At 40.8% G+C, this 27605-nt stretch overlaps 1 protein-coding gene across 3 annotated transcripts in view; it reads left to right on the top strand.

The window, feature by feature from the left end:
* Positions 1-27605, top strand: part of naaladl2 (N-acetylated alpha-linked acidic dipeptidase like 2) — a 253431-nt gene that overhangs the window by 86148 nt on the left and 139678 nt on the right. The gene's annotated exons all lie outside the window — the stretch shown is intronic.

Here is a 27605-nt window from a genome sequence, read left to right as displayed (position 1 = left end):
AGTTGGGTTTGGCCAGCCAGATACTCTTGATAGCAGAATGAGGTTGCAGCTTCCTCTTTTGTTCACTCAGTGACACCCAGTGGTGAACAATCTAGACAGACGGGAGACAGAGAGGGAGAGGATGAAATGTGGATATAAAGAGAGCTAGACAGAAAGAAAGAAACAGTGAGTGTGTGCTTACTTTGGGAGCCCCAGCAGACTCCAAATGAATATCTCAACACACTATTGATCCACACACTGTCACTACTATTCTTTATCTCAGCCCCCCCACCTCGCGCTCCCCGTCTCTCCATCTTTTGCTCTCTCGCTGTCAAATTCAAATTTGTTCCATTTTATTCCTCCCCTTTCTCTCCCTCTCCGGCTCACATTGTCTCTCGCTCATATGGTGCCCCAAGGGTATAATCAAATAACTGCCACAGAGATGGAGTGTAGCTGGAACTGGCATGCGGTTCAGTGCATGTGTGCTATGAGCACGCTTTTTTACCTAATGTCCTCACAAAAGTAGAAAGATCCTCAAGGGGTTAGTCACTGGACAGGCCTGGGTTTATGGTATTAGATTAGAGTAAGGGATGTTTTAGTCTTTCACTGGCATAATCTGTATGAATTGCTTAAAACCAAACACTATTGCTGCAACCCAGTCTTTACTTCCTGTGCCCCACTGAATTTTCACAGGAAGGATCTGCCAAACTGTCAGGTTAGTTAAAGTAAGAAGAACCTGACTGAAACTATTGATATGAAGTTGCAAATAATTGCAGATAAATTCCAGTATGCCAAGCAGACATTCATGGTAGATTAGAGCTTTCATTATCTGCCCGTGCCTAATTGGGCCAGACGCTTGTTGTTCAGGCCAGGATGTAATTTCTCAAAATTCCCCCGGGCTTGATTCGATTGGTTGGTGCAAGTTTTATGTTGTTTTTTAGTTTTAATGCAGAAGTTATAGTCTGTGTAATGTAATAAATAATGTATGGGCTGTGTACCGCTAAGTGTGACTGCCATTTTCTATTCAACTTACACCGGGAACACACCGCAGGCGTAAGGGTCGTGTATAGCAGCGTAGCGCAGCTATTTTTATTTCGGCGCCCATGTTATCCAATCTGTCCGGCCACACCAGGCGCGTAGCGTCCGCGTATCCCTGTGCGCTGCAGCGATAGTTTTGGCGTCTCCTCTATTTTTTTCAAGCCAGGCAGGTAATCACATACAGGAAGACCACAGTGCAGCCGGATACTTTACAAAAAGAAAACCTTTCAAAATAAAACGCCTAGGTTCATGGTCTTGACTTCTCACAGCGAGACACGCGATCAGGCACGCAGAAGGAGAGACCGACTGACGGACAGAGAGAGTGACACACATACACACACACACACACACACACACACACAGCCACATATAGGCTACAATTACCACAGTTTTCCCCACTCAAGTTTAGCACAAAAAAAGGATTACATTAGATTGTACAGGTGTACCTTAAAAAGTGGCCACTGAGTGTCAATTCTAAGGTGTGGAAGTGGATTGTATTTCATGATATCACTGGTACCTGAAGCAACACGGTCCACCAATGCAGGCAATCAGTGGCGGCATTATGCACCTGGGGGCCCGTTTCAATGATGAATATGTGGCCCTACCTCGTGCTCAATTAAAATCTTTCTCATTTTTGGCCGGATGTCCTTCCTTTCCGCTTTCTTTGTGTTGTAATTTCAAACTCCGGTGGATTTATGAGGACTATGTTTAACTATTCCTCATATCTCTGCAGGGTAAATCCAGACAGCTAGCTAGACTACCTGTCCAATCTGAGCTTTCTCTTCCAAGACTAAAAGAACTTTTAAAAACAACTAGCACATGTTCCACCAAAACAAGTTCCTTCCCAGGGCTATTTTGCAGAAGCACCGTTATTGCGTCTGGCGCTTAGCACCACCCAAGACTATAGTGATTGGTTTAAAGAAATGCCAACGACCAGTGTACTAGCCAGACCCTCCTCCACAGCGCTGTGGAGGAAGATCTGGCAATGCCAGACCAAAGAATTTCTAATAAGGGAAGAAGTTTGACTCCCTCAATACTTCTGGCTTCTGAACTGGTTGGAGTTCCACTCTGATTCCATATAAGAGGCGCTCACAGGCAAGTGCAGAATGAATGGGACTCTATGGAGCTATACCCCTCAAAATCCACTTTTCTCAGGATATCATTTTTTGTCTAGTAATTTCAATGTTGCATTCAAAAGGGGAGGCTAAGAAAATACAAACTGCTGGGTGTTCTAAAAAGCCTTTTAAAATGTCAATGACGTCATACACATCGTACCTCCAGAGATACTGATTCATAGCAAGCTCTGAGTCACATCCTTTTATCTCTTGAGGCATCGACAACACAGCTGACAGGTAAGGCTCTCCCTATTAATACACGTGCTAGAAAGAGCTAATGCTTTGCTAATGTTTTAAAGACCACGCTGAAATATTCACTCTGACGTTCTGGTTCCACTTCGGATGCAATCAAGTGGGATCTCTTGTTGTAATCAGTCCTTCACTGACCAATCAGCATTCATTAGCAGAATGCTAGCGTGTTGTGGGCAGCAATGACTCAACCTGTAAGAAATCCAAAGGACATAAGTTCATTCAACTTTCGACCTATAATCTATGTTGAACTTGCAAAAACTACAATCAAATCTGAGATTTGTCAACAGCAATCAGGCGAAAGAGACAAATTTAGCCGTCTAGCTCCATAGAGTCCCATTAATTTTGCACACGCCAGCGATCACCCTCAGTGGAACTCTGGTGGAACTGCAACCAAATTTGGTACAATGGGGCTAAATAGGGAGTGAAATGTCTCTCCGCTCTGGCGAGACTACAGTCACCGGTGACAGTCACCGTTAGTCGGAGAGCAATGCTGAGGTTCGGATACAGTTGAACTAAATTTCTTTTTGTAGCCTAAGTGTAGCTCAGAATCTGCAGGCCAGTGGTGTCTTTTGCCGGCACGGCAGTGACAGCAGCCAACACTTTGTGCACAATGTTGACCACATCACTGAGTGTCTTTAACACACTTTAAGTGTGTGACTTTCCACGGCCTTTTTCATTTCCTCTCTTCCATAAATGAAGCCAAAAAGACTGTGAAATGGTTCCACAGGGCTGTCGTCAGTCGGACTGCCCAGTAATGCTCATGTGGCTAAAGGAGAGCAAATCCCTGCGGCAAAAATCTTGTAGAAAGCCTTCCCAAAAAAAGTGGTGTGTAACATTTGGAAGTCCACATACATTTGGCCATTGTGTGTGTTTGTGTGTGTGTGTGTGTGTGTGTGTGTGGAGGAAGAAAGAGAGACCATTAAGGGCTTTACTTGGTTCTGCTGCTTAATCAGCCTCTAACCCCCCTAGATTCCGCTGCAGTAATACCAGTGCCACAGAAGAAGAGGCTGAAGGAGAAAAGAAGAATAAGAGACAATGAGGGATAAATGAAGAAAATGTGGGGGAATTAGGGATCAAGATGAATGGGATGATAAGCAAATGCTGCCAAGTAGAAGAGAGGGAAGTAGGAAGAGAGAGGAAAAGCATTGATGGAACATAAAGTTATGAAGAAACGGACTCTCTGAAGTATTTAGTTTCAAAACTGAACTCTAGACTCTGGTGCATTAGAGGGTTCAGCTTCCCACACTGTCTACATCTGGTTTCAGCTCAAATAAATCCACCCCAAAATCAAATCCTTACATGTTTTCACTGTAGAACAGTCCTGCCCTCATACACTTTTTACACAATTTTTGCCTTTAAAGTGGACAGAAAAGGTCAGACAAAAATTGTAAACAATTTATTCAAAAGTCAAAATTAGAAAAACAAATCCACTTCACAATCTATTGAATCCGATTCTTATTGTGACTTAGGGATTATAAGGTTCTATCTGCATTCTGACTGGTTTTGAGATATTGAGCCAAAATGTTTTCACATCCTAGATAGCAAAACTGAAAAAGATTGTCTTGAAAAAAGTAGACGGTGTAGTCCAACTTTGTATAACCTACTGAATGGAGTTATAATACAATAAATTTGGCAACAGACAACAATATTTCTACATCTGTTCCTTTCTTGTCTGTTTCTGCTTCCAAATGTCCTTCCCCCTTCTCTGCTTGGACAAGTTAGAGTTAGCACCGTCAGTGTCTGAGCTTTGAATGTAATCCCAGTCATCAGTTTATATCTGCTGGTTACAAGCAAAACAGAAACAAACCCAGTAAGGAGCATGGTAGTAAGAGTAAAAATACTAAAAGTTTTTATCTCAGATTTCCTTTCTCCGAGTTTTTAACACCGTAAAGAGGCGGAGCGTGATTGGCCCTCTCGTGTACAGAACCTTATAGAACCAAGTTGGAAAATGAATCTGCCAATATAATCTTTTTCTTTTTCAAAGTAAATGGCTAATTCTAGACTAAAAAGTTACATCAGTTAGTTGGTGTTCACATCACAGGGGGTCTGACCTGGGTGCTACATATTGACTAACCCCTATTTTCCACCGGGCGCGTCTGTGCTAACCTGACTCCGCCAGATGGATTGCTTCGCATTTGCTCGGCATATCCATCTGGGAACTTACCATTGGAGAACTTTTGGGAAGTGGCGAAAATACTGGTTAGCTGATTGGATGAACCATCTGTCTATCACCACCTATGTTGGTGATAGACGGGCCAAATCAACCAATCAGATCAACAAAGCGTATGAAAATACTACCACAAGCCAGGCTACCCCTGCTGCTGCAGGCAAAGAATAGCTTGTTAGCTCAGCAAGCAAGCAACATGTCGGTAACGGATATTTGCCGTTTGTGTGACAAGAATTTACGAATAAAAGGCACCATTTCAGGTTCCCGGTCCATATTCCAAAAGAAGGATCCAAGAGAAAAGCATTAGCGAGCGGCTAACAGAATTAGGGCTACCGCTGTCTGAAAATACTGGTTAGCTGATTGGATAAACCATCTGTCTATCTCCACCTGTGTTGGTGGTAGACGCTCGTTGCGTCACACCTAAACCCGCCTCAAAACCAACACTGATTGGTTGGTAGTTTGGCGAACGGCTCCAAATTTTCTCTATCTCAAGATGACAGACTGATCTGCGAGTGGAAAACTGGAGCTCACGAGATCAGGACGGTCTCACGAAGCTACGTCATTTAAGTCAGTGCTTGATATTCTGCGAGCCACTAAGTGTTCGGAAAGCCGGGCAGCAAGAGCATTCAGTCAATTCACCAAAAGACACCTCCCAATATCGTATATGTCTCCTCTACAACACCAAGGAAGACGAGAGATTCATCTTGGTGGTGGAAAAACATAAAATGACATCACAGATCTTTTTTGGAAAGACAACGCCAGAAAGGAGAAGGCATGGAGTTAAATTCCTTGGAGTGGAAGGTAGATACTAGTTTAATAAACAAGTGATTGTTCTGTAAAACACTTGTAGAGAAAATAAAATCTGCGAGTCTGGCAGCAAGACACTCCGCTTCTGAGATGCTCCCAGTGTGGTGCATGGCATGGACAGCACAAAACCGGAACGCAGCACAGATGCCCCCAGTGGAAAATTGGGATTAGTGGTGAGAAAGGCAAGGCAGATACTGTTTCACCTCAGACGCCAGAGGAAATTCTGCATATCCCCTCAAATACTGAGCAATATGTACTCCTGCATCATCGAGTGCATCCTGAAGGGAAACATCACTGCCTGGTACAGAAACGGCACCGACAGGACCTGCAAAGATTAGTTTGTTCGAGTGGTTCGTTTGAGTGGTTCGGCTGAACTACGCTGTCTACAGGATATTTACACCAGGTGCTGGAAGAATAAGGCTAGGAGAATCATTAAAGATCCAAACTCCAGACCAGCACTTACTTTTTGAAGCATAAATTGAAGGAACTGACAGGATCACGTTTCACTAAGATTGTTTGTTTTATATGATTTCACGTGACAAATAAATTGATTGTTTGATAGTCAACTTGCTCTCACGTCCTATGTTTTAAAAGTTGTATTTGTGTATGATACCATATCCTTGAGGTAATCACTTTCATCAAGGGACACAATTCATTTTAGTTTTCTGTTAAAATCTGCCTCTGCAATCTCTCATTCTAGTCATTTAAAAAATTAATCTAAATTCTCCATGAACATCATAAGACCACAAAACAACAGAAAACTGTTTTAGGGTTGACTTTGAGGCTAGTGACACAGTTGGAAGCTTTCCCTTACTCACGTTATCCAAAGATTAAAACATATCTAACTTCTTCTTTGTGCTTGACCCCCACAGAACCCACCTACACTTTTTATACACTATACACACAGTATACACTATACACTTTATACACTCACCCCTAAAGCGTTGGGTAGTGTTGGCAATTTCTCTCTGCAATCTGCCCTTGTCTTTCGTCTGTCAGTCTGAGCATCTGTGTCTTTGAATACTGATGATGGAATATGATGAAATCTCCCTGTTGTTTTAGTTACGCTTTGCCTTAGGTAGCGTCTCTAGTTAATCATTCCAAACCAGGGTATTTGTTTCACCATGCATGCTGCTGAAAACTATTCTGTGTCGGGTATCTTTGAATGGCAGGTCTGTTTCTTTGCCAAGAGCTTGGTGGAGTTTGGTACATGTCTAACTAAAACACAGGGAGCACATACCTGTGTGAAGGCTAAAGGATCATTGGTTATTGTGCTACTGTAATAGGAAGATGTATTGAAGTTTTTGTAATCTGCATCTGGATCTACATCTGCATCCAAGAAGATATGCATATCTTTGGGGAATACATATTGTATATCCAGGGAATTATTATGGTCTTGTACAAGGATAGATTGCCCAAAATTTTGAGTTGGTAATCAGTTGGTAACCAATAAAAATGTGTCACATTGCTGTACAACAATAGGTGAAATGCCATCAGATTTTAAAGGATTAATATGTGCTTCACGGCTAGATTGTCAACCGGGCAAAGTGGTAAACTGGGGCTCTTACAATCAAAATCTCAAGTTTCTCTGGCTGTATGGCAATTAGTTTGTGGCAATTTCATTAATTGTACCTATGCACCTAACGCACAACATGAACTGACAAGGACAAAGGAGGCTTTATTAACTGATCTTAAAGAGACAGTCACCAATCAAAAATACATATTTTTTCCTCTTACTTAGTGTAGTTATTAGTAGTGCTATTTTCTAATCTAGATTGTTTCAGTGTGAGTTGGACCCGTGTTGGAGATATTGGCCATAGAGATGTCTGCCTTTTGTCCAATATAACGGAACACATGGCACTTGTGGTGTTCAAAGTGCCAAAAACACAAGTTTGAAAAACTCAACAACAATGTCTGTTTCCAGAGATCATGACTTGGTTACTCAAGATAATCCACAGACCTGGTTGTTTCATGGAGGAACTGACAGTTAAGCGTATGTCCCGACCTAGAGCGTTGAAAAGTGACGCCAAAGGGCTAAACGCTAAAGGAGAGTTTTTGTATCAGTAACAAATGCCAAAGCATTGCTTTGTAACGCGCTGAAAGTGAGAATGTGTTGGGTGACATGGTTGGCAGGTGTAGTTCAGTAGAAAGAAAATATTTTCTCCATGAAGCTGTTCACACCCAGGTCTGTGGATTATCTTGAGTAACTGGGTAATTATTTCTGGAAAAAGACATTGCTGTAGAGTTTTTCAAACTTATTTTTTCATGCTGTTTTAAATACCACAAGCCGAGTGCCGCCTAGTTCAGTATATCTAAGAGAAGGCAGACATCTTTACGGCCAATATAACACTGGGCAACTCGCACTAACCCGACTCCCCCAGATGGATTGCTTCGCATTTGCTCGGCATATCCATCTGGGAACTTACCGTTGGAGAACTTTTGGGAAGGGGCAAAAATACTGGTTAGCTGATTGGATAAATCATCTGTCTATCACCTATGTTGGTGATAGATGGGCCAAATCAACCAATCAGATCAACAAAGCGTATGAAAATACAACCACAAGCCCCTGCTGCTGCAGGCAAAGCATAGCTCGTTAGCTCAGCAAGCAAGCAACATGTCGGTAAAGGATATTTGCCGTTTGTGTAACGAGAATTTACGATAAAAGGCACCCTTTTAGCTTCCCGGTCCATATTCCAAAAGAAGGAAAAAAGCATTAGCGAGCAGCTAACAGAATTAGGGCTACCGTGGCTGAAAATACTGGTTAGCTGATTGGATAAACCATCTGTCTATCACCACCTAAACCCGCCTCAAAACCAACGCTGATTGGCCCGGTCGTTTGGCTAACGACTCCAAATTTTCTCTATCTCAAGATGCCAGACTGATCTGCGAGTGGAAAACTGGAGCTCGCGAGATCAGGACGGTCTCACGAGGCTAAACTTCCTAAACCAAAAAATCTAGATTAATAAATATCACTACATGTTATAGGAAACATATGTATTTTTGATTTTGTGGATATAATTGATAATATAATTAATTAACAATGGATCACATGACCACTTGTATGTGAAAGGTTTTGCTCACAGAGCATTATCACCCGACTCTACAGTTCCCCTCATTGTCTTTCAGCTCATTGTTTAGGTTTTACAGCCCCTAATTATACTTCACAACTATAAGTTCACAACCTTTTCTTTTAGCAGCAACAGGCAACAAAGTTTGCCAACAATTTTGCCATATCAACTTTATAATGTGATAATATGTCAATGTTGTGTTTACAGCTTGTTTGTCATGCCAGTGCGCCAAAGATCAGTTACTTTCAGGTAAGGGAAGTGGATGTTTAATTATTTAAAGAAGTCAACGCATTCTATCTTGTGCTCTAAGACAGCTTTTATTTTTTATTTTATTTTTTTACAATTTCAACCAAGATCATGATTTTTACGTTCCTAAACATAATTATAAAGCATGAGTCATAAGTTACAGGGAGTGGATATTGTAGGAAAAACAGGTTCAATTCAAATTCAATTTAACAATTCAAATAACAGTGAATGTTTTGCGTAAACATATTAGAAGACAGAGCTGTGCCAGCAGATGAAGCCCCATTTCAACGTTATGTTGCTCACCAATTATCGGCTTCTTTCCCACATTCCGGCATTAACCCCATATGGAGTCTGGAGCTAGTGTAAGGTATAGGTTTGGGTACCGAGATCCGGGGCTAATACGGCACCGGTGCCTTTTACGACCGTTATCTAACGGACCGAATAGCGACACGGATTTTGGTACAACTTCAATGCCTGCGCTTCTCTCTGATGCTCCAAAACAGACGTTAGAGGCAACCGAAACATTACCGCATGTCACACTAGGCGGAAGGTAACACTGTTAGCTAGCAGCAGGATTAAACACGGTTAAAATGCTTATTTTTAAAGTGTGTATATATATATATATTTAAATCTTTTTAAAAGTATTGGTTCAGGCACCGTTTAGGCAACAGCACCGTTTTAAAAGTATCGTTTCAGCACCGGTAACCGAAAAACTCCAAACGATACCTAACCTTAGTAAGGTATAAGGTTAGTTAGACTAACGCCGCAGAGCCTGGAAAATCTGAAAAAAAAAAACTGAATCTACTATAGGATTTTCAACTCTCTCAGCTGTTCCTCCAGCATTCACGATCAACTAATGCTGTTTGGAAATGAGTTTTAACTGTTGTCACACAGCTACGGATTATGTATCGATTTGGGTGGATCTGTGATTGTAGAAAAAACGATTCTGTAGATTCAAGTATATTATGTATTAAAACACATAAGTAAACAATGAATATAAGTCTTATCCTGGATATCTATTGTACATGTTAGACACATTTAGCGATGGGTAGCTGCAAACAGGTCAGACTTTTCATGTTCCCATTCCTTCAGCTTATTTTACTAGCCTGATCGGCTGTCGAACCTCGTCGAATACCCTCCTCCACCTCCAGAGTTTAAAACCCACAGTTTTACAGTGAGGGAATCCAATTACATCCAGCACATAGAAAGACAGGGAACAGAGAGAAAGTAAGACAGAGCGGAGACTGAAGAAGAAAATGAGTAAAAAAGAAATCAATGACAATCCAACTGAGGTGGAACTAAGCTTGACAGTGCAGTTCCTTTCTATGCTTCGCACTCGTTTTGTTTTTTCGCGAAGCGATAAAAGTGAATGACTGTCTGGGTGTTTATTTCACATGAACTCACCACATTAACCTCTCCAACTCGCTCAAGGATGTTTTGTTTCTTCATTCGTTCTTTGTGTTTTATCCCTCTTCCGTTCCTTCTGTTCTATGCTGTGTCTCCCTGCAGCCTCTCATTAGCTCTCTCTGTCTCCCCTCTCACTGCTTTATCTCTCTCATGTGTCTGAGTTTGTGGCTGCCTCCCTGTACAGTATGTGTCAGTGTTATCCACCGCTAATAGGACAGGTACGGTTAACATATGTCATATTTCAAAGGCAATTGTTGGATTCCCTTAGGGTACAGATTTGAACATTGGGAAATTATCAAAAGATGTTTTATCAATATTAATAAAGTTATGAATATGGTTATTAATAACTGTATCAAATCGACAAACCATCAAAACGGGGCACGACCCTGCAAGTCAGGGACCAATAATCAAACTGTGGAACAGTCTCATTTCTGTGAAAATCCTTTAAAAGGAAACAAAGGAAGGGGTGATTTTGAGCACGGACCTTTTTAGCCAGCAATTATTACAACAAGTACACAAATAATCACAAGCAACTGCTAATTAAGTATAATAAGATTTATTAACGTCACAATTATCAGTAACTAATCAATAATCCTTCAATAATAAACTTCTATACCTTTTTACAATATCACAACCAAAAAACAAAACAAAAACAAGGCAGCATGGACACGTCTGTGTCCGTGTGTGTGTGTGTGTGTGTGTGTGTGTGTGTGTGTGTGTGTGAGAGAAAGTGAGTGAAAGAGGAGGGGCGGTGTCGAAATGTAGTTCTAACACAAAACTACAAAATGGCTACTCCGGTGAGCTGCACATAACTATTCAGCCTCAAGAGGGTGGTAGTGGTGCTGGGTGCACGGAGAGGGGCTGAAGAAGCTGAGGTGGGGGTTGCTAGGCAACGCGCACGTTTATATCATATGCTAGGTTACCTATTAGCTCTATACAGACTCCACGTGGTTAAAGTAGCAGCGTTAGCTCGGGAGCTACGTGGCTAGCTTATATGTCCATGTGTGTGTTAGTAAAAGGAACAGAATAAAGAGGAAAAGAAAATAAACACTCTGATCTTAGATATTGATAATGGCCAGCTCAGTGGCTAACAGCTGATTTATCGCGATTATCTCGCGGACAGTAACTAAACTCCGTGAAAGGAGTGATTTAGCAGGTAGCAATTACAGTTATACCCAGCTACTTAATACAACATAATCAACGGTATCATGATCTATTGATGCATTCACAGAAAACAGATTAATAATCATATATGGACCATTACATGATTACAATCAGATCACATTAATGGCACAAGCGGTAGCGAACCCTTTGCTAATTAATAAACAAACCAAAACGCACTAGTTCTAACATCTGCCCAGAACTGTGTACAGCCTTACTGTGCGTTGTTTGTCGGTTAGTCTCTCGCCAGAGGTTAACGATCCGTTTCGTCCAGAGCAGGGGACGATACGTGATCCAGGTCGACAAGCAAGAAACAGAACGCCGTCCTTTTCTTGAATCCAGGCTGATTAAACCCGCTGCAGATGAGGGAATACTCGGCCAGTATTTCCTCGGATCCCCTTTTTATATCAGACCGATATAAAGTTGTCCCAGCCCAAAATTGACCAGCGAAGTGATAATGGCTAGCTAGCCCGGACTAGAGTGCCTCCTGTAGTGACCTGAGTCACCGTGGAAAGAGCAAAGAAGCACAAACGCGGACAGCTTTTATCCTTCCTCCGCCTCCTAGTGGCGGGGTGGTGCATTCAAAGGCCCGACAGCCAATGGGAAAACTGCAACTTTGTCACAGGTGTGAAGCAGTTCTTTGTCTCACCACCAGTCTGCCTTGCCTAGCATGTGGTGAAGATAGATTCTCCATTTTGGCGACTCTGCCTGTAGGAGTTTGGTGAAACTGGCTTTGGGATTCACATGTAGGCCAAGATCCTTTGTCTTGCCTTCCCTGTGTCTCTGCAGTCAACTCAATCTGAGCCAAATCACTGTTTAACCAGCTTCTTGGTCTCCAACACAATTGTTATCATGATTACTGTACTGAACATTGAAACCTACTTATTGATACAAAATTACATGATTAGGTTGAATCGACTTTGAACATATTAAGGACCATACACTAAGTAGTACACTAAGAAATAGGAAACGCAACCTGTCACCCACCCACGCAGCATACATCTGTTGAGGCAAAGATATTCATAGGGATGGAAAGCTGCTGGGAGGTCTGACTTTATAACACAAATCAAGATCAAATCAAAGCAACTCACACATTTGAAAAGAAGCTCGCAAGCAGGTTCACATATGGAAGTGCAGGAAATGTATGATTTATGTAATGGAAAAGAGTACTAACACTCCCACTCTCAAAGAAAATCACAGTATTATTGTCAATTTGTGGCACCAGATACCAAGTCGACAAACGGTACATGCTGTAACATCAAAGGTATGAGAGGAGAAAGAGACTTCAGAATGTGGAATTGTGGTTCAATGACATCTTTGACACCTGAAAGTAATCTTGCCAAATATACAATGATGACAATGTTTAGCAGAGAGCTTTTACAAGGAATCAAATCATGGCCACACAACCAATCCAAACAAATGAATGGATGGCATTGAAGGCATCCTGAAGATTCTTAAAATGTGTCATTGCTGTGGTGTTGAATAAGATACAGTTCAAAGACCTGGCAAAAGCAGAGCTGATTTTAAGTTTTTTGAACCAAGTACAAGTCAAGTCTCATGTCTTTGGTGTGACTTGCATGTCAAAATGCAAGTTTTTTCGGTCCATTGATGCTAAGTATGAAAATAACAACAGCACAATTGCCAAAACCACACCAAATACTGCTGTTTCAATAGAAGTGGGTCATTTGACGACAGTTGCACGTAATGAGTCAAAGTCTTCTATTTGTCAAATGAGAACACACAAAACGAAGGTGCCCCATGATGAGTTTCTAACTATTAGTGACATTAGTGTTTCTGTACACCACTGCCCACACAGGTTTTTTTCCCCAACACATTCCTGCTTAGTCACATGGATCTTTCCTGATCCTGAATGTAACTAACATTTCAGCAAAAGATAAAATAATTAGGCAGTGGTGTAGTGGTAGTTGATGAGGCGGGTGTACTACTGTGATATGTTACGATATACTATATTGTCCCCTTAGGGAAATTTGTTTTAAATTCAAAAGCTGCACACATGAATACATGCCTTGACAGTTGCAAAAAAATAAAACATTGGAACAAAGATACAGCACCAACTCTACCAGTCACAATGATAAATTGCACTAGAGAGTAGTAGTAGTAGACTGTACTAGACAGATGGGTAGGTTACAGAGGAGGAAGTGGGTATACTCTCCTATATATTCCAATGGCTTTTTGGCTGATAGGTGGGTATCCTGTAAACCGCCAGAACAAAAAGGTGGGTATACCCCATATACTTGCTAATACCCTCCACTACACCACGTAGTGCATGAGGGATAGCTCTTATCAGCATAACAAAACCGTTGTTGACTGAACTTAATTCTAAGTTTGTAGTTCAGTTGACTCACTGTTTACCATTAGAACTAATGAACACATGAACGGATAGCTCAGTTGGTATAGCGGGCACCCATATGTAGAGGTTTACTCCTTGATGCAGCGGGCCAGGGTTCTCTCCCCTTTCATGTCTTCAGCTGTCCTGTCAAAAATAAAGGCCGTAAATGCCAAAAATAATAATAAATAAAAGAACTAATGAACACATTTTAGAAACTATTCAGTGACAGTTCAGTCAACACATTTTAAAGGCAAGTGGTCACTCATATTTCATGTTGAAACAACCTTATATATATTTTTAAGTGTAATGTAGAGCACTGTCCATGATGCTAGTGGTGCTGAATTGACACAACACCACTGTACAATCACAAATGGTTTTGCTCTAACAAATCCAAAAAAAAGAAAAAAAGAAGAAAAAAAGGAAGAGTGGGACATTAAAGAAATTGTTTATTGCTAAGGCCATGTGCTCAAAATTCAATAATTTATAAAAAATGTAATAACTTATAACAATAACTTAGTTCACCAGTAAATTACTGTTAAAATGACAAAAGCAACCACTGAATGGGAAAAGGGTATTTTCCAATAACTTTGAATGTACCACAAGGCTAGTTTCAAGTAAACGCACCGTCTGTGGCAGCGGCCGCTGCACACTGTTGTATGTCTCAGTGTTTGAATCCTCTACAGTTAAAGGGGCACTATGCAGTTTTGGCAATTTCTTCGCTGTTTTCTTGCTTTTTGCTTGCAACACTGTTGTAAAAACTCATTGGTGACTCTACCCCCTCCCATCTTCTCCTTCTGGTCATGTGCATTTGTTTTCATAGAAGCCGGCAAACGCACAAAGCCATGTCCACTAAGGTAGACAGCTAGTAAGCTAGCTAGTAGGCCCATAACAGACAGCTATCATAATAAAAACCTTTACAGATGATAGCAAACATCCTGAGGTCACAATAAAAAGAAATACAAAGATTAAACAGAGTTTATCCCAAAGATACTTACAAGTGCAACAGCAGGAACGCCAGGTCAGCATCGGATTTGCAGGCTTTGGTTTGTCTCAGTTCTCCCCATTCTGAAAACGCATGTCCGATGTTTACTCATGTCTGACTCCTCGCTCGGTCAGTCTGCCGTTTCCTCTTTCTCTGTTCCTCCAACAATGCTTTCCTTGCTTTCTGCTTCTTTTTTGCTGGCTCAGCCATGACGATAGTGTGAAAAACTCCATTGCTACCTTGTTCTTATAGCTAGCCGGTTCCTGTATGTGTGCGGTGCCGTGAAGCAAGGGTGGTTTTTCCGCTCACAGGCGCTTGGGGTAAGCGACACGACCACCATTCAACCAGAAAAAGGTCATATAACCATTCTAATGACTCAGAAGCTGTTAAGTTAAATTAAGCTAAAAAAACCTGCATAGTTCCCCTTTAAATACAGTCACACTTTACACCGTTTAGCTGTCAGCATTTTAACCGCGTTTAATCAAGCTACTAGCTAACGGTAGGCTAACGTTAGCGTTACCTGCTGTCAAGTGTAGCGTAAGTGTTAACTAGCGTGACATGCAGCAATGCTTCTGTTGCCCCTAACGTCTTTTGGAGCATCAGAAAGCAGCACAGGCATTTCAGTGGCATCGAAATGAGGCACCGAAATCCGCGTTGCTATTGAGTCCGGTAGATACCGGTCGTTTAGGCACCGGTGCCATATTAGCATCGGGTTTTGGTACCCAACCCTAGTGATCTGTCTGATCAGTTTCAGGAGTCACATTCCCCCAGTTGCACTTCAAATCATACAATATCAATACTTTAAGCTTAACCAGGACCAAATCTGATTTGGGTTGGGATCGGAACCTGAAGAACTTGATTAGGACATCCATACATACTACCATCTAAATCAAACTATCTGGTCTGAAATAAGAAATTCAGCATGTGACTTGAAACTCCACCACTTTCTGCCATCCCCTCGTCAAAAAACCTGTTTTGCCTTGATATATGAAAATGTATCTTTTCCAGAATAATACATTGTTCTAAGTATTGTAGTCTGCACTGTGAGAAATAGTGCTTTAGATTTCTTTCTTGATGTTGAAGTGTTTTCCTCTCCCTGTTTTCTCAGCTCTTTCTTTAATCAGTTGTCACGAGGGCACTCTGTAGAGATACTGTCGAGCCTATAAACAATACATTAATGATTTCAGACACTGGCAGCATCACTTTATCAAAAGAATGCCTCAAAGAGCCTTTTTTATTCTTTTAGCTTATATTTTATGATGTGAGGGTTTACAGAGCGGGTAAAATAAACAGTCATATCAAGGTGTGCTTGCAACACTTTATTCAAGGAATAACAATAAAATATAAAGAAATCCCTCAGGCAAATGACATTGTTCCTTGACTTATTCTATCTCAGGGCTTTTTGTTTTTTACCCTAGAAGGATCGAAAGAGTTGACTTACATAACTCTGAGAGATGCAGAAAATAAACTTTTCCACTATTCCTTTTTTACAGCAAAATTGTGATTGCCATAACTTCCACCTCGTGGCAATGCCAGATTCACATTGGATGTGTTTTGTAGAGGTTAGCATATTTGGGTCAAAGTACAATTTAGCCCTACCTGTAATCGGTGCAAGCAGGCTCCTGCCACACTACTGCACGTTTTGGTTGTGCCCTAAGTTACACAATTTTTGGCAGTCCATCTTTGAGGCATTCTCTGGAATATGTGGAAGAACAATACACCCATCTCCTCTGATTTCACTGTTCAGTGTGGCTCCGGTGGATGCCACCTTTTCTGGGCACCACCTGGGCATGATGGCCTTCTGCTCTTTGTTGACCAGGAGGCTTATCCTGTTTAGGTGGAAAGATGCTCTCCCCCCAACATATGGCCAATGGATTAGGGAGGTTATGAGGTATGTTCACTTAGAAAAAAATTAGATACACTGTAAGAGGGACCACTAGAAAATTCTATATCATTTGGCAGCCATTTATCTCCTTTGTAGAAGGCACAACAGCTACTAACATTTCTATGTAACCCAATTGTGTGAGCATACTTTTATTTTTTTATTTATTGTTATTATTATTATAATTTTTTATTATTATTTATTGAAGATGTCTTTTTCTTTTATTTACTTAGATATTTGAATTATATATGTATGAATCTGCAGACTCATATTTGAGCTTGTCGGGATGTGTCGAAATTTGCTGGGGGCCCAGTACCTGTGGGTGGGGGCCACTGGGGAGTTGTTTGGGTTGTTTGTATGGACAGGAATTAGACTTGACTATTTCATGTGTGAATTGTATATGTTTTGTTTGTTATATGCTGCTATGGCTTTCGCGTCTGCCAGAGAGACAGCACAGCAGCTTTTTGCTCTGGAAATAATGGCCTTGCAATGTCCAACTTGCGCTTTTGGTGAGGTTGTAATAGCAGACTCTTATTGGCAGTGCTTTCATCAGCCTAAAGGGACACGACTAAACAAGAAAACAGACCAGAGTTTAGTTGTAAAAAGCCTAATAAGGGTTTGACACACTGCTTATGTCTAGTGAGGGAAGGTTCTGGCTTACAAGCCATCGGCTGGCTTGGGTTGTCTGTGGGGAGTTTGCATGTTCTCCCTGTGTCAGCGTGGGTTTTCTCCACATGCCCCGGCTGTCTCCCACAGTCCAAATACATAAAGGTTAAGTTACATTGGGTTAGGTTGGGCTAGGTTAATCGGCAATTCTAAATTGCCTGTATCACATGCTGATGGTGGTTGATGCCAGATACAATATACTATAACTATAACGTATGTTAACTAACAACTGGCGGTCAATCCTAATTGGTTTAATGTATGAAGTCTGTGACACCGTCTATAAAATATCTACAATGTTTTTTAATTAGACCTTACTATTTTAATTCCATTTGTCTGTCACCTCCTATATATTGATGAATATTTTATTTCACATTCACTGACTGACACTGTCAAACACCAATCACTGTGGACATAGTTCACGCATGAAGTTTGTAAACTTGGAGCAATTTCCCCCTTGGTTCTGTTTCGTTTCACACCTGGAACCAAAATGCGTCATTACAAATCACGCAAGAACGTTGACTCCTCTTATTGGTCAGATGTGTCTGGGGCGGGAGCAAGAAAGTAAATACAGCAAGAAGGTCCTGTCTTCTGGACTAGTGCATATTTCTTCCATCTCCATGGTCAAACCAGCTCATTTCATTTAAATAATCTCACATTGTTTTGTGAGCAATGTTACTACATATGCTCTGGTCATCTGCTTCTCTCTGCTCTGATGGTTTCGGTCTCCAACTTTAGCGGCGGCTGGCTTAACCGCGGAGACGCGAGTGACGACGAGCTTGACCGCAGTCTGTTTCTGTGAGAGAAACATTGCAAGCTGCTACAGCATGCATGTTCTGCCGCATCGCATATTGCAAAGCACCCCCGACTACAGGAGCCGTTTAGCTCAGACTCGCGGAGTACACATACAGTAGTCGGTGCGGTTCGAGGTCGGATCACGTTCTCACCACAGACGAACCGCTCCAGAGTTCGATTGAAAGCCTACCGACGCCACCTCTTCAAGGAGGTCTCGGTACGCTTGTTTGGTCCGGACCCGAGTGCGATTGCTACATTCACACCTGTCCAAATGAACCGCACCAAGGGGGAAAACCAAATCTAGTGCGATTTAACCAAACTAAATGAGGCAGGTGTGAAAGCGCCCTTAGCTAAAGAGTTATTGTTGCTCCTCACTAAAAGTTGCTTGGAGCAGCTCTGTGACTCTTAGGAAGAAACTCTTAGTTAGAAACCATTTAGCAAGACTCCTAGTGCCAAGATGAGATACTTTAATAACACAGCCCTCATCTACTGAAAAGCACCAGTATCTGTATCACCATTTCAACTTTAGCCCTACACCGTTGAAAAAACTATGCTGAAATTTTGGACACAGATCCAGTACACATTTTATAGACTCTTCTCCGTGTAATATAAAAGAAAACCTAATCTCTGCAATAAATTGGTAATTATATTGCCTGATTTTAAACAGACTCTCATAGCTCTCCTTAAACAGACACACTACCCCTGTGCACAAAACCATAATTGAAAAAGTAGACAACCTAGGACATTGGGGAAAAATCAAATGCAACACAATCAAGGCTATTTACCTGTTAAAGGATAACTATCATTTTTTTCAACACACTTGTCAGACACTTAGAATATTAATCTGAGCCTTTCAGTGGCAAAACGAGCATTTTTGTGAAGGTAAATACAAGCTGGCCAATTGCCCTATTAACTTACATTATAGCTTGTTTCGCCTCTGTCAACTGCAGCGATCTCGCTTAATACTGGACCAATGTCAAAGATTGTTGTTCCCGTCCGTCACTTAGACACAAAAACATAAGAAAATAGGGTCCAGGTTAGTATTCGAGTATTCTACCGATTATTCCATCGATTAATAGAGTAATCGGATAAGAAATACTTAGTAAGAAATACTTAATAAACAGAAATAGTAAATATTTATTGTTGATGTAAAAAAAGGACAAAAGACAGGTTTTTTTTTTTAGAAAAAGCTAAATTTTTTATTGCCAAATTCCAAGACCATTTAAAAAAAAGACATTAAAATAGTAAATTTTTGGTGGCCCAAATGTTAATATTTTTCTCCCCCTTCCCCTTCTTGCCTATGGCTCTTTGCACTGGATATGCAAAAGAGCTGTTCACCAAGCCCAGGTAAATGTGACTGTACAGAGCTTATATTATATATATTATATTCAATTATACCGTTCTGGGGACACATTTTCAGAAGCCTAATACACAATGAGGAGAAAGAATAAAAAATGCAGACATCGCCGGCATTATGACGTCATTCATGTGCATATTAAGTGGCCATGCCATAAGTTTCCAAAGATTAGTAGCAAACTAATAAACCGACAGCTTTCGTTTTAGCTTGTTGGTAAAACATGGCTATTTGCAGAGTAGCATGCTGTAGGCTAGTTGTGTGGACGAGAGCAGCAGACGTTTATTACCTTGTGTCGGGTTTGCTCCGTGGAATGGATCAGTACACTGGATGTTTGTTACAGAGATGATGTAGCAGCATGTATGCAGCTTAAAATGATCCCAAACTTTTTCCCAAGTCGTTTTGCTCGCCTGTCTCTTCTCTTAGACCCTCGCTACATTCGTCTTCCTTCATTTGTAATCTGGGCCGTCAGTCTTGTGTCCACAGAAGCGCCAACCTCTTGTGCGCTAGTAATAATCCTCCGTTCGGAAACACAGTGTGCCGTACAACCTTAATTACATTGATTTAACGAAGCTTCGAGGCAAAGAATATTGCTTTGAGGAATTTTTGTAATCGAAATATTTGAGTTATTCGAGGAATTGTTTAAGCCCTAGTCCAGGTTGAAAAAAACGGTAGTTACCCTATAAATGCCTATAGTCCATAGGTTCGTTAAAGGCTACTGAAATCCAGTTTCTTTCCTCAGGTAGAGGGCCTGATGATGAGAAGAGACTGTGGCTGAGAAAGGGGACTTTGATCTGTCGTTAAAGAAAACTACAACCTCAGGGTTTTAAGGTGGAATTTGATATGAAAGTCTTGTAGAGAAAAATAGCAATGATGATTTTCTTTGTTTATGATGACTTTAAATACTTCCTTATATTTGTACTTTGAAGTATCATGTAGAACTGATTTTGGTGCCCGCAAGAAATATTTTAACACAAATGATTTTCAGACAAGCAACTATGAAATGACAGCCAAAGATTCTGATGTCTGTCCATTAGACGGAACTCCAAACACTGGCTGTGAGTTTGAGGGGACTATTACTCACAAAATTCACCTGTGTAAAATATAATAATTATGTTGTATGTAATATAAAGATGAAGGGTGGATGGCACCAGTACAGCTACAAGGATACATTTAGTCAGTATAAAGGCTTGAACCAAAGTTATCCTGCTCAACAGGGGCCAACAGGGGATTTCAAAACTTGTAATCTGGATCAGAATGATCTGGATAATGAAATCTCCCTTTTCTCACTAAAGAATGAAAATGATCCCACTGATTTTATCTGAGTATTTGAAAACACTGGCAGGTTGGATCATGGTGATCCCGATATGACCAGATAGGGATATCCATAAAAACCTTTAGACCTATATACCCGGGATTGCCGCTTGCGCCTATATTTGAGTATATATATATATATATATATATATATATATATATATATATATGTATGTATGTTTTTTTTCCCCAAGGGCATCTGGTTTGATAGTGGACAATCCTGAGTGATGAGTGGAATACATTCTTTAGTCCAAAGCTATTGTCCCTGTCCTTCATACTCAAGAGGCACAAACCATTGATGTTTATCAAGAAGGCTGCCATTGACTGAACGTGTGTGTGTGTGTGTGTGTGTGTGTGTGTGTGTGTGTGTGTGTGTGTGTGTGTGTGTGTGTGAGAGAGAGAGCGAGAGAGAGAGAGAGAAAGGGAGGAGGAGAGAGGGCAGAGTGTTTCTGTTATCATCGTGTGCCTGCAGCTGATGATTAGGAGAGGCGTTATTTCTGTTTCTGCCTCAGTCGAGAACAGCATTAACAAAACAGGTTGGCAGTTCGATCCTGCTCTTCCTGTCCGCGTGTCAAAGTGTCCTAGCGAGACACTGAACCCGAAGATGCTCCCCGGGCGCTTTACAGCGAGCCGCTGCTCCTAATGCTTAGGATGGGTTAAATGCAGAGGTCAAATCTCAGTACGTTGTGCTGTGTACAATTGCATGTGACAGCAAACAAAGTTTTTTAGTCTGAGTTGTTAAAAACATATTTGTAACCTTTTCAAGAGGACGGCAGGTAGAGCCGGTGAAGTCACAGCTCTCTAAGTATATGGAATGCTTTTTAAATTTTTTAAGACATAAATTATGTCTCTTGTTCGCTTGTGTTTTCTCTTTGTCATTGCTTCGCTTGTGTTTTCTCTTTGTCATTGCCTGTCTTGTTTTGTCATGTTTTTATCTAATGTAAGGTGACCTTGGGTGTTCTGAAAGGCGCCTCCAAATAAAAAATGTATTTATTCATTTATTATTATAGTTGTGGAAAAAAATCTATGCAAACAATGCTGATCTGCTAAGCCAGTGAACCAAGCAAGACATAGAAAGGTTTGGTTATAGGAAACACGCTCTAGCTGTGACATTTATTTATCCATCAAAGATGAAGACTGTAGACTCGAGCAACCGGCAAAGGCCGGCAAGAACTGATCACTGAGATCTTAAAAGATGATGAACTACAAATTCTAGATTTAAGACTCCGAGATCATATTTGTCACATTGTGAAAATGCAGAGTGGCATACTATAAGGCTATAAGAGCACAGACCTACACCAAGGAATACCCTTACAATGCAGTGTGTATTTTCCCAGTCAGGAACACATTTTTTCCGATGATTCCAACACTACATGAATGCAGCACAAATGCCCTAACTCGCAATGTTAACGAAAGTGGAATTATTATCTACTCGAGTGAAAGATGCAAATGTGCAAGGTGGTTCAACTAAGAGAGGATGAAGCAGTTCATTGCATACCACCAGTCTTGTATAAAGTACGTGAAAGCAATACTTGAGTGAAAATACAAGTATCTTACCAGAAAATGACTTTGGTAGAAGTTAAAGTCTCCTTTTAGAATATTACTTGAGTAAAAGTCTTAAGGTATTTGATATTTACTGTACTTAAGCATCAAAAGTAATTTTCCGATATTGAATGTACTTAATTATTAGAAGTAAAAGTAAAAAAAAAACTTTGATTATGAACTTTATGGCCAAAGGTGTGTAACATTATATGTCGTTGGGATGGTCATCGTCCGTTACCATGGTGGCAGAGCCTGCACCAGGTGCTTCCATGACACTATCAGTCATTATGCTTCCTCCTCTTCTTCTTTAGTTTTAGTTCTTTAGTCTTTTAGTTTTTTTGCCGCTTTGTAACAAACAGGCATTAGGTCACCAACTGGAATGGATGACTCTCAGGGCACTGCTACACCCTCCACTCCTTACAGTAGATTAAATGTATTCTTTCACCATTCTACCTCAGCACACCTTGGGCAAGATGCCTACTTCCAGACCTACAGGCAATTTAGAGTCTCTAGTTTATGTAATTTGCATGTGTATATGACTGTGGCAGGAAGCCATAGCACCCAGATGAAGCCCACGCAAATACACGTAACATAACATGCAAACTCCACACAGAAAAGGAGAGTCGACCAGCAAATTATGACCCGAGAGCTCTTTGCTGTGTGGCGACAGCACTAACCGCTTGAACTAGCACGCTACCTAATTGTAAAATATTTAACCCTATATTAATTTATTAAATATCCCTCAACAATCCTAAACTGATATAAATCCTGGAAAATCATTAATGTGGTAAACTCCAAATCTGAATATCTGTGATGTGCACTCTTGTTCATCCCCTGATTAGTACAAACCTTTTGGCTTTTTTGTGCAGACCAGTGAACTTTGCCCAGAATGCAAGTGTTGTCATGGTATAATGTTTTGTGATGTTGAAAATGTTTTAAAAAAAGGATCATTTTCATTTAGCTATTCCGATTTGATTATCAAATCATCATCAAATGATAGCATTTTTGTCAAACTATGATAATTAAAATATCCAGGAAGAGAAAGGAGAGAAAGCAAGCGCACTCCTAAGATCAAGGCACAGACAGACGGTCTCTACTGTGAAAGATGAAGTGAGGGGTAGATGCGCAGTACAAAGGGCTCTAAGTACAAAGTGAATGGAACTCTGGTGTCTTTGATCCTGGCTATCTCTCTCTATTTGTTTAAAGGCTTTAGCGCTCCAAAAACCCTTCATCCTGGCCCTGTGAAGTACAGAACAGAGTGCTTGATTTGGCCTGCTGCCTAGCACCGCGTTTCCATGGCTAATGGCGCTGTGCTATATGCTGAGGGAGGACAATCAGCGGGTGGATGCTGTGGATCGTTGATGTACAGTGTGCTTGCATTTAGCGAAACCTTTCAGCATTTTTTTAAGGTTGCTAATCCAAAGGCTACTAACTCATGCATATACTCATATGAATGCATTCTCATGAATGTGTTCATATGATATAGTACGAAAATGTACGCACACCAATTCGTATGATATGCTACGAAACTAGGCAACCTACGGCTGGTCACGTGACGCCGGCTACAGAGCTCCGTGACCAGCTACAGAGCTCTGTCGTATCAGCGGAAGTTGGTAGTTGGGTTTAGCCGCCAATAGGTGACTGTGAGCCAGGTACAGGCGCTGCCAGAGGACGGTCCTGGCATTTGAGTTTAGCCGAGAAAAATCATGCGGCGATGAGAGTTAAGTTTAGGCACCAAAACTAATAGTTAGGGACAAAGATTGTGGTATGGATTAAAACACTCCCAAGGAACAAACACGAGTTTCCTGGGTAAAAGTATATTGTTTTCACCAGGAAGCAAACTCTGATCCCCGGCTTGAAAGCGCTGTGTTATATGACCCACCCATCTACAGGTAGTGTAAAGTGGGTATTTAAAGCTAAAAGCAGCTGCCTGCTGCATCAGACAATGATGCTATAGAGCAGTGAGAGGGAAACAAACAGTAAAGGTATGGGCTGGCGAGCTAAACAATGATCTGACAATTATAAACCTCAATGAAGCCGAGGGGAGCTGCAGATTTAGGTGATAACTCTCTGTAGGGTCATTGCTACGAGCGACACATTGATGTCCCTGTCATTATAAACATTGTGATTCACGTTATTATGAGAAAAATTATTTTAACCACTGTAAATAACATGATGAACTGATGCACCTTCTTCATGCTACCAAAGGTCTGGTTGAAGAAAACTAATTGGACCTATGGTGCTAACATTTTTTATAGGCTACAAAAAAATTTACTCAAATTTCTTGGGAATTCCTGAAATTCCTGCCTCTCTCTGCATTGCTGTTTCCTATTTATTCTGTGCTTTTCAGTTTTCCCTGATCCAGACCTGGCAGCAGACATAAATCGATGGGCGGGCATTTGATGACATTACATGCAGTTACCGTTTACTATTCAGGTTAACTGGGAATTGTGATGTAAAAATATGTATAAGCTACACTTTGCCATTTCTCCTCTACTGTAATCTATGTCACTCAGGGATGAGCACCAAACCTCCCACCCACAAACACGTTAGTTTAGGAACCTGTATTTATTTTGACAGGCTATGTTCCGAGGACTATTTCACATTTTTTATTTGAACGTCTATTTATTGGTATTTTAGAAAGCAAACATATTGCATAAAAATTCTATAAAATATTACAGAAATAGTTTCACAGAAGCATTAACATACACAGACACAAACACAATAGGTCCTGGATGGTGGGTAATGATGTGTCACTATGTCACGATACGATATTATTGCGATTTTAAACATTTTGCAATATTCTGCAATATATTGCAATGTATTACCTTTTTTCCAACTTCAAATTTTTCCCAATTTCAAATGATGTCCCCAAAGGAAAATTTTGTCAACATCTGTTTTATCTAAAAATATACATTTCTCTGTTTTGTTCATCTCACTTCAATTTTATTGCTGCAAAATGGGATTGTCAAGCAGACAGACTGACCAACACATGTATCATAAAAGATTGATACTTGGCATCTGTGTATCGATACAGTATTGCCACGAAAAATATCGCGATACTATGCTGTATAGATTTTTTTCCCCCACCCCTAATAAACGGGCACCCTACCAACTGAGCTATCTGGGCACCCTGGGTCTTTTTTTTTTTTTTTTTTTTTTTTTTACTTTCCCAACCATCACAACTCTAGTTTTGGTTGAAATAAACACCTAGTTTACCGATTTACATGTGGTGGGTTTAGCGCTAGCGACTTCAGAGCTGTTTCTGGTTAAACTGAAAGATCTCAAAGTGGTTTTAAAGATCTATCTCTGAAGGGATCCTTTCCATAACGTTGTCAGACACTTAGAATATTAATCTGAGCCTGTCGGTGGAAAAACAAGCACTTTTGTGAAGGTAAATACAAGCTGGACAATTGATAAATACTTTATTGATCCCCAAGGGGAAATTCAAGTTGCCCTATTAACTTACATTGTAGCTTGTTTCGCCAATGCCAACTGCAGCAGTCTCGCTAAATACTGGACCAATGTCAAATATTGTTGTTCCCATCAGTCACAAAAACATAGGAAAATAGGGACCAGGTTGAAAAAAATGGTAATTACCTTCTTAAGGTAAGAGCCAAGGGGATATTTATTACCTAGCTTCTACTATATCAGCGAAGGGTTGAAAGTCTTGCAAAATGTTTCAGCTGAATCACGCAATGTATATCTGAGTTTTAGCAGTTTTAGGTGCTTCATAACGTCTTTCATCAACATAGTGAAAGTGGGAGGTTGTGCCTGTTTCCAGTTCAATGGAATTATATGCGCTAGAGGGAGTTAAATAAATCTTGCTTCCAAGGGTCCTGTAAGAGGACTGTCCTCTCCCGGTACACGTTATGTTTTTGTTGAGCTTTACATGGGCTTTCATTTTAATCAATGTTGGGTCTACACTCAAAATGTTCAGGGTTAAGCCCTGACAAAATTCCCTGGCGACCCCGATGCCCCTTATCATAGTAACTCACTCCTGCATGTTTCATAGCGAGAGAGAGCCGCTGTGCTGCTGCCAGGGGAGCCGCTGACTGAGTTTACTCTCAGCAAGACAAGTTGGCAACACTGTGTGTGTATTTAGCTAGTCTGACTTCAGGGACTGAGCAAAGGGACGGAGGCTCATCCAAGGCGGGCGCAGGTGACTCAGTGGGTGGGCCAGGACCCACAATTTCCGTCCATGCCACCGGGCCAGAAATATAAAAGCGCACTAGAGTGTTCATTGTTAAAGAGAAAGAAACACCCTCTTGCTCTTTGGCAGTTATATCAACAACTCGTGTCCAAAAAATTCTACCGTATTCAACATCAAGAGGCTTCAGAGAGCTAAAGTCCTGATGGCACTGCTGTGCTAGCTGATGTTCTTCTTGCTTCTGCAACCAGGCTTCTGTAAATAAAAGAAACATGTTGCCGAGGTTAACTGTCAATTTTCCAAAATAAATGAATACCTATCACAGCACTTAGAAGTTGGAACCTTTGTAATTAAGTTTGCCTTTATTCGACTTACCCACTGACTCACTCCGTTCTCTCATCTGATGATGTTATACATGTGATTGTCTAGTACTCATGGGAAATGGTGTTCATAAAAGGCAGCTAAAAACTAAATAATAAATAAGCAACACTTTTGCATTCAGCTTCAGTAAATTCTCAAGAGGTAATTGTTCTGAATGGGCAAATGCATTAACAAACGCTTTAGTGATAGCAAGCAAAAATCTGATGAACGGTCATGACAAAATTTTTAACTATGGGCCCCTGGGTAATAATATATCAGCAGAGTAACAGTGAAATAACCAATTGCTGCTCTCAAAGAGTAATAATTACAATAATGCTTTAAACTGAGTAATGAGCTCAGCTGCAGGCCTTCCTGTGTGTGTGTATGTAGGATAGAGGGCACTCATTGTGTTATCATTTTGTGCCTGCAGTTGATGAATAATTGCATTTTCCAAAGAAACGCCATTTCCATTGAAGGTTGATTGTTATGTTAAGTTTACATGTGAAGACTATGCTATCGCGTGTGTGGGTGGGTGTTCATGTTTCAACCACATTTGTGTACAGTACATGTGAGTATCTGCCACATGGTCCTGATTTTAAACCACTCATCGCTACAAGCAGTCACAGAGAAACAGCTTGACCACAAAGACAGACAGCTGCAGAAATCTCCTGGGGTCAAATAGCACTTGAAGCCTTGGCTTCGTGAGAGTGCACCACAGATGTAACCACGTATTTGAGTTGCATTTTTCTCTTCTGAGTGTAGGCACTGAGGCTTCTTTTTGGGGAACTCTGCACATATACAGCTTGACATCCACAACAGGGGCATATTTTGAGGCAGATGTTGCGCTCAATAATTCACATATTTATTCAGAGGCAGCACACAAAGAGGCGTCATAAAAATGTTCAGCTTGTGCCTTCTTGGAATATAAATAAATATGTGAATTATTATTCACCATATGTGCCTACACTGTCAA

Source organism: Perca flavescens, chromosome 9, assembly GCF_004354835.1.
Source record: "Perca flavescens isolate YP-PL-M2 chromosome 9, PFLA_1.0, whole genome shotgun sequence".
NCBI lineage: Eukaryota > Metazoa > Chordata > Actinopteri > Perciformes > Percidae > Perca > Perca flavescens.
Note: the sequence above shows the minus strand (reverse complement) of the source record. Positions and strands in the feature narration are given on the sequence as shown.